The sequence below is a fragment of the Euprymna scolopes genome, chromosome 6 (genome assembly GCF_053919585.1).
Source record: "Euprymna scolopes isolate OS-2025 chromosome 6, ASM5391958v1, whole genome shotgun sequence".
Classification (NCBI taxonomy): Eukaryota; Metazoa; Mollusca; class Cephalopoda; order Sepiida; family Sepiolidae; genus Euprymna; species Euprymna scolopes.
In genome coordinates, this window is record NC_136487.1 from 162,609,325 (window position 1) to 162,624,001 (window position 14,677).

Below are 14,677 nucleotides of genomic sequence, written 5' to 3' on the forward strand. Positions count from 1 at the left end.
ACTTCTGCATGTCAGTACGGTTGGGAAAGCAGAATCCCGGAAGCGAGTTCCAAAGTTTAGCAGTTCTGGGGAAGAAAATATTGGAGTAGAAGGCTTTCTTACACCTAAGGATCTCTACTGTGAAGGGGTAGGATTTAGCTGCTTGTCGGGTTTGTTGGGGGTGTTCCCATCGAGGGGGTACAAGTGCTTGTAGTTCGTCAGAGCATTCATCGTGCAATACGCTTAAACATGATATTTTGATTTATGCTGATTGCGTTGTATTATTATAGATTCAATCTTCTATTGATTATTTTTGTTACGAGGAATAATTTGCCGGGTGGACTAATTTGAAAATAAATAAATAAATAAAAAATAATGTCGTTCATCAAATTCTATCTGTATTTGTTTACAGTATCACGTCAGCTGATATTTGGGTTTGACGATGAATGGTCAGGAAAAATCACTTTTAATCAATGCTTCATTTTAAAATGTGCAAACAAAGAAACTATTTGCGGCGATTTTAAATGGTACCTCTTCTTTTATCGTAAATTGAACTCATTAATTAGACAAAAATTAAAAGAAAATGGGGATCATTCGACTCATAGTCGAATGTGCCACCACCGAGCTAGATGTTTAGATCCCCAAAAATATGTTTCTTTTTTGTAAGAAGAAATTTTCTGAGATTTTATCATCTTCCTTGGCCGGTGTAACCTAAAATATTTCCCTGTAAAAATTCTTGTGTTTTATCTATAAAAGAAAAAAAAAGACCATTTTTCAGATCGAATATTTCCATTTTCGATACTTATCGGATTATTTTCTGTATAAAACATATCTAAGAACACTGCCAGATATATAAATTACTTTTGTGTGAAATTTGCTAAAGATAGGCTCAGCCATTTTGGAATTTATGAGTTAGGAACTTACACACACGCGCACACAAAATGACTTTATATAAGAGTGGAAACAAAGAAAATTGAATGCCTACTGGAGAGAAACTTGAATGCCTACTAGATAGACACTGTCCTCGGGTGTCTAAGGTGTCTCAGTACAACAGTTTTTCAGAAAAAACTGACATGAGGATTCTTTTTTCTACAAGTAAATCCTGACTAAATATTCTAAATCACATATATGTGCTTATTTTATATTTTATTGTCTTTATTTTTGTAAAAAGTATGATATAATATAATATAATATAATATATATATATATATATATATATATATATGATAGACATTTTGTCTGTTAAAAACGCGTAAAAACTATAACCTGTTGAATTAGAATAAGTATTTTATGCCATATCAATGGTTGAATATGATTAAATTTTTGATTATTTTGCATTAAATACTAATTACTATTGCGGGAGTGCCCCAGGGGTCTATCCTTGGACCTCTATCGTTCCTAATATTTATTAATGACCTCCCCCAACAAAACTGCCTCTGAGATGGGTATATATGCTGATGACACTACATTCTATAACAGCCATGACAGGAAAACAAATGAACACATATCTAAAGAAATGGCAAAAACACTAGAGGATGACCTCCAATCTGTAGTGGGATGGGGACTAAAATGGATGGTCACATTCAATGCTGCCAAGACTAAACTGGTTTCCTTCAATAATTACAAGAAACCTTCTCTGTCACCAATAGCAATGGCCAGTGACTCCCTGTCTGAGAGTACATCATTCAAACTGCTTGACCTAACGTTCACAGGAAACATGTGTTGGAACAATTATATTGAAAACATTGCCAGGGCCGCTGCGAAAAAGGTAGGCTCTCTCTACCGTACTAGAAAACTACTGACACCTGAAAGTATCCTGTACCTCTATAAGGCCACCATTCGCCCATGTATGGAGTATTGTTGTCACATTTGGGTTGGTGCATCTGCTACTAGTCTCTCGCTCCTAGACAAGGTTAAAAAAAGAGCCGCCAATCTAATAGGCCCTGAACTGGCATCTAGGCTTCAGCCTCTATCCCATCGACGAAACGTTGCATCCCTCTGCCTGTTCTACAAGTATTTTAATGGTGAATGCTCTAACAAACTGCAAGCAGTTGTGCCCCCACGACGTAGACACCCTCAACAAACCCGACAGGCAGCTAAATCCCACCCCACACAGTAGAGATCCCTAGATGTAAAAGATCTTTCTACTCCAGTAGTTTCTTCCCCAGAACCGCTAGACTCTGGAATTCCATTCCAGGTTGCTGCTTCCCTAACTGTACTGACATGCAGAAGTGCAAGTGCAACGTGAACCGACATCTTGCTGCCCAAATCCCAACATAGTGCCCCAGTAGTTGCTGCCCCTGATAGTAGTCCCTTACACCAAAGTGGCAATGTGCCTTGTTTGGGGTGAAAATATAATAAAAAAACTAAAAAAAAAAAAAACATAAACTGTGAATTGAACGGATATCATAATACTTAGGTCGTTACACCTTATTGTAACAATGTACCAAATAAAATTTCATCTAAATTTGCTCAGCAGTTTCCGAGCAAACATCTAGAATATCGAGGTAATTCCTATTGGTTCTGTTTGTGCATCGAATAGATACCATAGTATATATTGTTCGCTGCAGCCATCATAATAAATGTCCATACAAAATTTGAACCAGATCGGATCGGTAGTTTCCGAAAAAAGCTGGCAAAGATGGACAAAGAGAAACGTAATATATATTTATATGTATATATAAATATATATAAATATACAGTAGAACCTCGGGATACCGTCGTCCCAGGATACGGCCTTTTTCAGGTTACGATGTGGAGTACGATGTTTTTTTGGCCCCTGGTTACGATATTTTCCCCGCATTACGGTGTTATTTATAATGTTATTTGATTATAAACATGTGCATTATGTACTGTACTGCATTTTGTTACTACTTTTTGATGCAGTATTCCGGGATTCTGCTGTAACTGTAAATATATTTGAGGAATAGACCTGTTGCAAATTTACTACACATACATATGTGTACTATAATAATAATTTACTACACATACATATGTGTATTATATATATATATATATATATATATATATATATATATATATAACACGAGAACGAATACAGTTTATATCTATAAGCCGAGCTCTTTGGTTATCACTTGGCCGCCATCCAAGAATTGACGCAAAGCGATTCGAAAATCAATATTAGTGAAGTGAGTTTCGCCGTTCATCGCGTTTCCTGATTCCACTTATGGAAGAGCGCGACGTCAAATCTCTGAAGGATTTGTTTAAGTCTCGGTTATTTAATCTATTATTATCAACTGACTCGTACAATCGACAGGAGGAGATTAAGGATATCTCACACGCTCCTATATATAAAAACATGAACGTGTATTCTTAATACGTGCACATAATCTTAAATAAGATTTGTATAGTTAATCGATTGCCGTTATTAAGAACACTTTACCTTAGAGCCTATTCATCCAAACTCTTCGGTTTAACATTCCCATGTAATATAAATTTGAATATATACATCGAGAACATTGCCAAGGCTGCCGCAAAGAATATAGCCCCCCCCTCTACCCTGCTAGAAAATTACTCACCTCTGAGAGTATCCCATATCTTTACAAACCTCTTTCTCACAGAAGAGATGTTGCGAGTTTGTCTCTGGTTTATCGTTATTTTCGTGGCAAGTGATCGGCTGAGCTCCAATCTATGGTTCCCCCACCTCGCCAAACTTTCACAAGAAACACCCGTCTTGCAGAAAACACTATCACTAATTTCCCCCACGCTTTATCCGTGCCTAAACCTAAACGTAGATTCCATGGGCAAAGCTTCTTTCTTAGAACTGCACGACTGTGGAATTGTCTTCCGTTTTCCTGCTTTTTAGCTGACTACAATATGGTTGTCTTCAAGTCTAACCTAAACAAGTTTTTGATGAGCCGTTCCGTATCAGTTAACAAATTTACCGAATTTACATTACTAACGATATTGTCCAATTTTTGCTGTACACTATTTAACCCTTATTCCCGAGTGGCCTCTTGGACTTGATAAGTGGTGATGCCTATGTAAAAAAAAAAAAAAAAAAATCCGCCATTCGATGAAGTGTGATGTTGCCGTTTCATGCAAACATATTTTAAATGATCATGCTTCTTATGCTGTTTACCTTTATACGGGCGAAACACTGTTCGCTTTTATATTTCAATGTTTCTATATGATTAATTTCCAACGCTCCCCTATCTTATAAATGAATCTAAAGTTGTTTTTATGGGCTGGTATTTTCTTCTTGTGTGCTGATAAAACTTCTCAAATGCACCTGTGATGTTAGGTTGTATAACAGTGTTAACTTCGATCAAAATTAAACCTCTTTCTTAAATCAGATTTGTTCGATTATCGATTTTCGATACTTATCAGAGGCATCTCGATATAAAACTTATATATGAACACACCCAGACACACCGACTACCTTCTTGCGAAGTTAAACAAGAAATTTTCTCAGCCGTTTCTGAGTCCATAGGGAACTCTCTCTCACACACAAGTTCCTTTGTGTGCGTGTTTGAGTTTGTGTGTGAGTTCTTTCCCTATTAATTCGAAAACCGTTGGGCCGATTTTCATGAAATTTCGCTCGAAGGTACTTTATGTGCCTGGCAGCGTTCTTAGATAGGCTTTATGTCGGAATGTCTTCGATAATCGAAATGATCCTATGAAAGAAGGAACAGGCGATTTTGACCAAATTTAACACCTTACACAGCCTAATATCAAAAGTGCAGTTGAGAAGTCCGACATTTAAATATAGGTTCTTTGATATGACAGGGGCACGTTAAAAATAAATGCTTCTGTTTGAAGCACAATTGCACAACTATACTTGACTTTTTCATTTTACACTTAGATACACGCCATTATGCCCGCACAAGCAATAAGATCAAGCATGTAAAATCAATAGTAGATTCTTTGACATGACAGGGGCGCGTTTGAAACGAATGTTTCTGTTTAAAGGATAATTGAAGCGTAATGCTTGACTTTTGGATATTAAACTAAAATTGAAGCCATCTAATATATAAAAATAATTTCATCAAATGAACAATATGTTATCTACATTTCGACGTAGACTACAATATATTGTGGACTAAGTCACTACAGAGAGGCATTTGAAACTTCCCCTTCGATCCACCGCGATGTGTATCTAACTAGAGCATGCAGTCAATCAATTTGATTGAAAAATATGCAATTTTACCTATTTCGATGACCATAAAAATATGCGATTGTGAAAAATTCGTTGATCATCATTCAATCCCGGCTAACGTCGAGTCTCCATGCTAATCGTTCCATTTATCTATCTATCTATCTATCTATCTATCTATCTATCTGTCTAGATAGATAGATACTAATGATGGGACGATTCCAATATTTTTCCCGATTCCGATAAAATTACCGATTTCGCACTAAATTTCCAATTCCGCTACAATTACCGATTCCGATTCTTTATAAATCTCAAAATATTTAACTATAAAAGTGTTATGTTGTCCCGATTACCGTAAAGACATCTTAAATGTGCATATATTTTACTCAAACGTAAAACTATATTTTCTCAAACGTAAAACTATATTTTCTCAAACGTAAAACTATATTTTCTCAAACGTAAAACTATATTTTCTCAAACGTAAAAACTATATTTTCTCAAACGTAAAACTATATTTTCTCAAACGTAAAACTATATATTCTCAAACGTAAAAACTATATTTTCTCAAACGTAAAACTAAATTTTCTCAAACGTAAAACTATATTTTCTCAAACATAAAAACTATATTTTCTCAAACGTAAAACTATATTTTCTCAAACATAAAACTATATTTTCTCAAACATAAAAACTATATTTTCTCAAACGTAAAACTATATTTTCTCAAACGTAAAAACTATATTTTCTCAAACGTAAAAACACACTTGTGAGGGAATGATCAAGAGATTTTACTCTTACTGGAAGTTTAAATCAATAAATATTTATTTTATTTTTACTACAAGCAGTGGAAGATTTTTGTTTAACTAAAATCAAATAAAAAAGATATTTTAAAACATTGGTTTTGGCATCGAAAAATAAGCTAAAATTTTTCCGATACCGATATTGATTCCGATAACCCAAAAAGCTTCGATTTTTCCGATTCCCGACTCCAATTCCGATTAATCGTCCGAACACTAATATATATATATATTGATGGTTATATATATATATATATATATATATATATATATATATATATATATATATATATATATATATATATATATATATATATATATATGATTGATGGTTAAATAGTTCGAATGTCAAATACGAATAATTCTATTTAGGAATGTTTTGCGTAAAAATAAGTTCGACGTACTGTTTATAAATTATGTATGGGAAAGATTGTCGCCTCATACTCTTCATTGGTAAAATGTTTTTCATACACAAAATCAATAGCGACTCGATGTGTAGTAATGACTTCCCTAAATAAAATATGTTAATTCTTTTCGCAAACAATATCAAAATGCCATCAATGTATGCGGGAAATTGGCGCAGTATAATCTCCCTAAAAACATGAACAAACGTTTTCATCAAATATTATAAACAGCTAAACATTTTAGCGCAGTACATTCCACCAGAATAAAGTGAAATGCTGTGATTCAAAAGCTGTATCTTATACATGTCTAAATGTTAACAGACACACATATCTCTACTTATATATAAAAGACACTTTGTGTGTATGTGTGTATGTTCATTTTCCTATTGAGTCCGAAACGGCTTGTTTTTTTTTTTCAAAATTTTACACAAATGTACTTGCTGTTTTTCGGAGTGTTCTTAGATTTTGCACCGGAATACCTCCGATGTCCCAAAAGATCAAAATAAAAAAGACAAAACAAAAACAAAAACAAAAACAAAAAAAACTCTATTAAAGAAAAGAGGGTCGATTTTGACCAAATTTAACACCTTATACAGCCTAACATCACAGCATAACATGCATTTGAGAAGTTTTATCACCGAAAAATAAAGTTTTATCAGCAGAAAAGCACTGTGAATAAAATCAACAGTGAGTTCGTTTATAAGCCAATGGAGTATTCGAAATAAACGTTTCTGTTTAGAGAACAATTAAACCATGACACTTAACTTTTGTATTTTAAACTTAAATTCAAGGCATTATGCAAACATAATTTCATAAAACCAACAGTAAGTTCTTTGGTAAGAGTGGGGAGCTTTCGAAATGAATGTTTATCTTTAGAACACAATTTATCATGATACTTAACTTTTATATTTTAAATTTTAATTCAAGCCATTTTGTAAAAATAATTTTATAAACTTAATAGTAGGTTCTATGGAGTGTAATTAACACTACAAGGTATTATGAACTAAATAACTGCATGGAGGCATGTGAAGCTATCTCACTGTACATTGCGGTGAGTCCCTAATCAGAACAGGCAATCAAGCGATTTGATTGAAAAAAAATGTTCGATTATACGCCGATTTTAATCAAAATAAAAGTCTGGGAGGTTGGAACAGTTGTTGATTATCATTGAAACCCGGGGAACGTCACGTCTGTATTCTAGTATATTATATAAATTCCTTTACATTCACATAAAAGTTGGGATAGTATATAGTTCAATATATATATATATATATAATATATATATAATATATATATAATATATATAATATATAATATATAGTTCAATCGTGTATACAATAGTAGAGTTTAAATATATTAGGTTGTCTTAAAAGTTCATAAACACTTGCGAAAAACTGCATTTTTATGCAACTTGTAATTATTATTATTTTTTTTTTGCGTTTATATTGTTATAGTGATCTTTATCGTTCAAGTCTAGAGTAGCCTGGGTGCCCGATATTGCCCCGGTGTTTGGAGATGTCTGTTGAGCAAAAAAAAAAAAAAAAAGTGATAGTAGGAAGGCAGGCTCGAACCCGTACCGCGAAGGAAGAAAAGAATATGAAAAAAAGTGACGTCTTTGCTATTGTGCCCATCGCCAAACCGCAAGTGACGAATATTTAAATTAAGGCTAGCCAATCGAAAAAAGGGGATGACTTTCGAAAATATCGGCGAAAAAAGAAACCCCCTCTGTAGAAAAGTGCCTGATTGAGGGTGAAGGAATTTTGTTTTAGCCAATTTTCGATATTTGTCGTCCGAAGGGTCGAGCTTCAAAACGATACCAATCTAGTGAAAATCCATCGCCTCGGTCGAAAGTTTAAAGCAAACATACATACATACATACATACATACATACATACATACATTTAAACAGACAGGTGAGATTTATATTATAGATAACAATTGAGAAAATTCAGCTGGGAGTTTTGGTTCGTTACTGCCGAAAGCGGCCGTTAAAGTTGGATAATGAAAACTTGCAAACCGGGTTGGACATTGTGCTTTCCTCAAGCAATCGAGAATTGGTTGATGAGCTTGGAATTGACAAATCGACAATTCACCGACACTTGAAGCAACTGGATTTTGTTCACAAAAAGCCGCGCAAAGATCCGCACGAACTCACCGAAGCTCAATTCAACAAACGAGTTGAAATTTGCCGTCAATTGCTCATCAATCCAAATAATCCAACGTTCTTGGAAGCGAATTCTGACATCAGACTAGAAATGCGTCTACCAGGCCCAACAAAATCAAGACAAGGTTAAGAAATGGCAAGTGTTCGACTGAGCTTCAATCTATGGTCCCCCCTCGCCAAACTTTCACAAGAAACACTAGACTAGCTGAAAACATTATCAATAATTTTCCCCACTCTTTATCTGTGCCTAAACCTAAACATAGATTCCATGATCAAAGCTTCTTTCTTAGAACTGCACGCCTTTGGAATTGTCTTCCGTTTGCCTGCTTTCCAGCTGTCTATGATATGGTCGTCTTCAAGTCCAACGTGAACAAGTTTCTGATGAGCCGTTCCACTTAAGTTAACAAATTTACCGAACTTCCATTACTATCGATTACTATATTGTCCTTTTGACTACTCTACACTCTTTAACCCTTATCCTTGAGTGGCCTATCGGCCTTGATAAGTGGTGACGCCTATGTAAAAAAAAAGAAAAAAAAAAAGAAAAAAAGATGCGCCGTTGATTCGACAAGAAAGTCATGTTGTACGTTTGGTTGAACTTTGAAGGAACCGTACACTTTGAGTTGGTTCTAAACAGTCGTGCCATCAATGTTGAACTTTACTGGAACGGGTCTGCGAAAAGTTGAAGTAAAAGTACCCGGCTCTGATCAACCGAAAGCACGCTTTGATGCAGCAGGACAATGCTTATTCACACACCGCCACGAAGATCAAAGGCAAGTTTGAAAAGCTAGACGGCGTTGAGGTTCTGCGACATCCAGACTACAGTCCTGGCTGTGCTCAATCAGATTACAGACTTTTCCGTTCAATGCAACACTTTCTGAAAGGCTGCCAATTCGACTCGTTTGATAAAGTCAAAGAAGAATTGCAAAGAATTCTTTGATTTGAAGCTGGATGAATGATATTTGGACCCGAAGCTTGCAGATCGATAGTAGAAAGTTTAAGGATGAGCTTTTTTATTTATTTATATTTGGTAAATAAACTTTCCATTTTTACAAATGTTTACGAACTTTTGGAACAACCTGAAACATAATGATAGTTTAACAAATATCCGAATTTGAGTCAAAAAGAAATTACTTAAAAAACTCCCCCTTTTCCATATCAAAACATAGGAGGATTATTCCAAAAGTAATGCCTCCTTTTTTTATTCAGCAGAATGTATCAAATGATATTGTTGTCATGATGACTGAATCCATATATATTGAAAGTTTCATCTCTCTGTTACAGATATTGATGGCGTGACACATTAAGAAAATAACCCGTGTCAATGGCGTACGTCAGAAACATAAATCCGCCATTGAATTCTCGCATGCAGAAAAATTGAACCGATAAACATTTATCGGTATCTGTTGAACGTTTACGAAGCAGATCAGTTGATGTCAACATATTTAGGAGATGGGTTCGCCGATTTCAGGGAGATGTGAGTGGCGCTAGAAAATAAATTCTAGAGCACAAAATATCGCTCGTTTTAATGGTGTACTTCCGTCTTCGTAGCTGTTCAACATTTTTAGTTAAAAACTAGGATTTATTACTTTTAAAACGACCTCTGTACATGCTCTTAATAAAATGTTTTCTTTAAGAAACTTGGCCTATATATATATATATATATATATATATATATATATATATATATAATGGAAATTTTTTTCGACAGTATGTTATGTATTTCACTGCTTTTTTAGTGAGAATGTCTTCACGAGTAACAGCACTAAACAAATGATTTATTTAATGCACATGGCTGGGTATAAACAAGGTATACATAAGATGAAGACCGTACTTTATTCATGATTACTTAAAATAACTATTTTATATTTTCCCCGGGTAATGTAAAGACATAGGTCCTGTGTGTAAAATAATAATTATTTGCGATAATTAAAATTTTTCTTCAAAACATTTTTTTTATTCATATGTTCTTAGAATATCGTGAACGTGTATTAGACCGATTGAATAACAAGCTAGTAGGTTTGCAGAAATCCGAAATTATAATAAATAACCCGTTTCACAAAGACCGACAGTCGAAGCCTCTAATATGAATGCGAGGACGCATTTAAGACATAAAGAAGGAAAGAGTAAGTCCCTGAAGATCCAGACAGAAAGGTCATCATTTGTTGGACACTTTCTTGAGATTTGTAAGCTTAAGGCTTTTTCATATTTTATTTCGCGAGTATATTTAGTGCACAACTGTTCATCCTTTCACACTGTCCAATGTTAATCTTGTATACAACCTATTTTATATAACATTCTAAATATATTGCAAGAAGTCTTTCGAATGACATCCATCATTTTGGATTATTTTTATTTGTCTCATGTTTGCGAAAGTTTTCATTGTTTCCAAAGGTCAATTCATCGTAATTTATAAATGGAAAACGCACACGTGGATAAGATTGGTGTCACCTTTTAACAAGATCAGTTTTGTCTTCCATTCTAAATAAAATGCGTTGAATTTTGGAATAATTTTAATACATACGTTCGCTGTCTATAGAATCAGTTGTTTACAGAACTGATATTTTTGATAAAGTATAAAGCTGTAAATTAACCATATTTACATTTCTGGAACAGGCATCTCTCCCTCTCTCTCTCTCTCTCTCTCTCTCTCTCTCTCTCTCTCTTTATATATATATATATATATATATATATATATATATATATATATATATATATATATATATATATACTAGCAAAAGTACCCGTCGTTGACTGGGTTCAAAAACAGCCTACAGAAAATGGACTCCAAAAATGATTTATGAAAGTATGATAGGTTATGAAAAGAAAGGGTTGTAAAGAGATAGCTTCGAATTTGGGGGTATCAAAACACAAGCAAAATATGATGAAAGTAAAAGTAAAATATATAAACCCCATAATTCATTATACCATGCCAGTTCACACTGAAACACTTATCACAATATTCTGTGGATCTATATTAAAAAACCTTGTTAAACTTTGTGATATATTTCCATTCTATGGAGGTCAGGTGAGAACGAACACCCCATAATTTTATTATACCATATTTCTTCAAACTGAAGCATAATTATCAAAGTATACTTACGCAGATAGATATAGAAAGTCTTTATTAAAGTTTGTGCCTATTTCCATTCTATAGAGGCCAGGCGCGAACGCAGAGCCCACAATTATACCATCCCTATTTTAGTTAAAACATACCTGCCAAAGTATTATTATGTACATCTATATACAAAACACTTGTAAAAGTTTTTTTTAAAATTTAAATTTTTTTATTACCATACTTTGTGGACCAGGTGCGAATGCAGACCCCACAATTTTAATGAACGACCGTTCTGACAGATCAAACATACCCATTTGTGTGTCTCGATACATCTATCATTATATGTAATCAGTTTTTTAAAAAATAGTCAACCATATAGGAGCCTATTCGTGACCACATACACACACACACACACACAGACATTCAGCTTTATATTATATTATATATATATATATATATATATATATATATATATATATATATATATATATATATAGTTATTTAAAGGGGGTTTGAAGCATGAAAACGATGTTATTTTTTGTATTTAATATTTTAATGAACGACCGTTCTGACAGATCAAACATACCCATTTGTGTGTCTCGATACATCTATCATTATATGTAATCAGTTTTTTAAAAAATAGTCAACCATATAGGAGCCTATTCGTGACCACATACACACACACACACACACACACACACAGACATTCAGCTTTATATATATATATATATATATATATATATATATATATATATATATAGTTATTTAAAGGGGGTTTGAAGCATGAAAACGATGTTATTTTTTGTATTTAATATTTTAATGAACGACCGTTCTGACAGATCAAACATACCCATTTGTGTGTCTCGATACATCTATCATTATATGTAATCAGTTTTTTAAAAAATAGTCAACCATATAGGAGCCTATTCGTGACCACACACACACACACACACACACACACACACACACACACACACACACACACACACACAGAGACATTCAGCTTTATATTATATATATATATATATATATATATATATATATATATAGTTATTTAAAGGGGTTTTGAAGCATGAAAACGATGTTACGTTTTGTATTTAATATTTTTATTGTTATTTTTTTATATTTCAAGCGGACCTCCGCTATTGGTTACAAAAATGCATCGATACTTTTGTGTGACCACACACACACACACACACACACACACACACACACACACACACACACACACACACACACACACAGCTTTATATTATAGATATTTTATTGCCCTATATATATTATGCCGCATATATATATATATATATATATATATATATATATATATATATATATATATATATATACTAGCTGGCCACCCGGCGTAGTCCGGTCGTACAATATGCTCAGAGATGTTACTTTAATTCATGTAGATTGCGTATGTATGTATTATAGTATCAATCCTCTATTGACTATTATATATCACGAGGAACAATTTGCCAGATGGACTAATTCGCAAAATAAATAAATAATAATAATAATGCCGGTCATCAAATTTCTTCTGGGTTTGTTTAAATTATCACGTCAGCTGATATTTAGGCTTGGCGATAAATGCCCTGGAAATATCAGTCCTGATTAATGTTTAGTTTTAAAATATGCAAACGAAGAAATGATTTGCGGCCATTTTAAATGGAACTTCTTCTTTTATCATAAATTGAACTCATTATTAAGAACGATACAATCAAATGGTGAAGCACACCCGGGCTTGAACAGGGGATCATTCGATCTGCAGTCGAATGCTCTACCACGAACCTATATCTCCAGATGATGATAAATCTGTTTATTGAGAAGCAATGATTTGGTAAAGTTTTATTATCTCTCTTGTTGGGAGAACGTAAAAAATTATATTGTAAAAATTAATCTTTGTTATCTATAAGAGAGAAAACCTATTTTTAAGATCGTATTTTTTTGATTTTCGATACTTATGAGATGAATTTCTATACAAAACATATCTAAGACACTATCAGACATATAAATTACTTTTGTGTGAAATTTGCAAAAGAAAAGGTCAGCCATTTCGGAATCCATGAGAAATGAGCACACACACACAACACACGCACACACATATATATATATATATATGTTTAATACAGGTCAAAGCCGGGTACATTTCCTAGAATATACGAGGAGCGTGCAATAAGTAATGCCCCTGTCCCACTTCCAGTTGTGTGATCTAGCTGAAATTTTGTATGTGCAATGATTTATATCTCTACGAGTTATGTGGAAAATTACAGCTAATTGTGGTCTCTGTTTTACAGGTGTTTGAACTGAGTCAGGTGTGAAATGGAGCCTGTTGAATGTCGAGCAGTGATCCGGTTTTTGTATTTGAAAGAACGCACACCACAGGAGACTTTTGATGAAATGAAAGAAACTTATGATGATAATGCCCCATCATATGACCTTGTAAAACACTGGCATCGTGAATTCAAACATGACCGGAAGTCTGTAAAAACAGCTCCCAGACCTGGTCGCCCCCCTTTTGCCATTGATGAGGCATCTGCCCGTCAAGTTGAGGCTACCATTTTGGAAGATCGGCGCATTACTATTCGCCAAATAGCCCAAGATGTCAAGATTAGTACAGGGTTTGTGGAAACTATCATTCATGACTATTTGCCTATGCATAAGGTGTCTGCCAGATAGATTCCCAGGTGGTTCACACCATTCCAGAAGCAAGAACGCGTCGAGTGCTCGAGTGAAGGGGAAATGGGGAGCTGGATAGTGACAATTGGTATGGAGGGTTGCCCAAATATTGACCAAGGTCTTATATGTGGGGTTTCCCCCACATATGGTCTTTGCTTGCAGTATCTGCTGGAACAGATACTACACTTTGATCTTGGCCAAAAGGCCAAGAAAATGGGGAGGTATTTATTTGCTCCCCCACCGAGCAGGCCCTGTCGGTGGGGCATTAGAATACGCCGACTCCCCCCCCCCCCCACCTGCAGAGGGTAAAAGTCCCTCAATGGGGGTCCTGGATATGACCTTAAACTATATCTTATACACTTATATACTTAAACTAGTATATCTTATAAACTTATATACTTAAACTAGTGGTGGGGCGCCAGCTTGTGGGCTTTGAGGAGTGTGGAGCCACCCTTTAATTACCATTGCTCCCAGGTCCACTCT

At 34.4% G+C, this 14,677-nt stretch overlaps 1 pseudogene; it reads right to left on the minus strand.

Moving 5' to 3' along the window:
• Positions 1-14,286: 14,286 nt before the first annotated feature.
• LOC145278595 (U2 spliceosomal RNA) lies at positions 14,287-14,411 on the minus strand (annotated as a pseudogene).
• Positions 14,412-14,677: the final 266 nt, after the last annotated feature.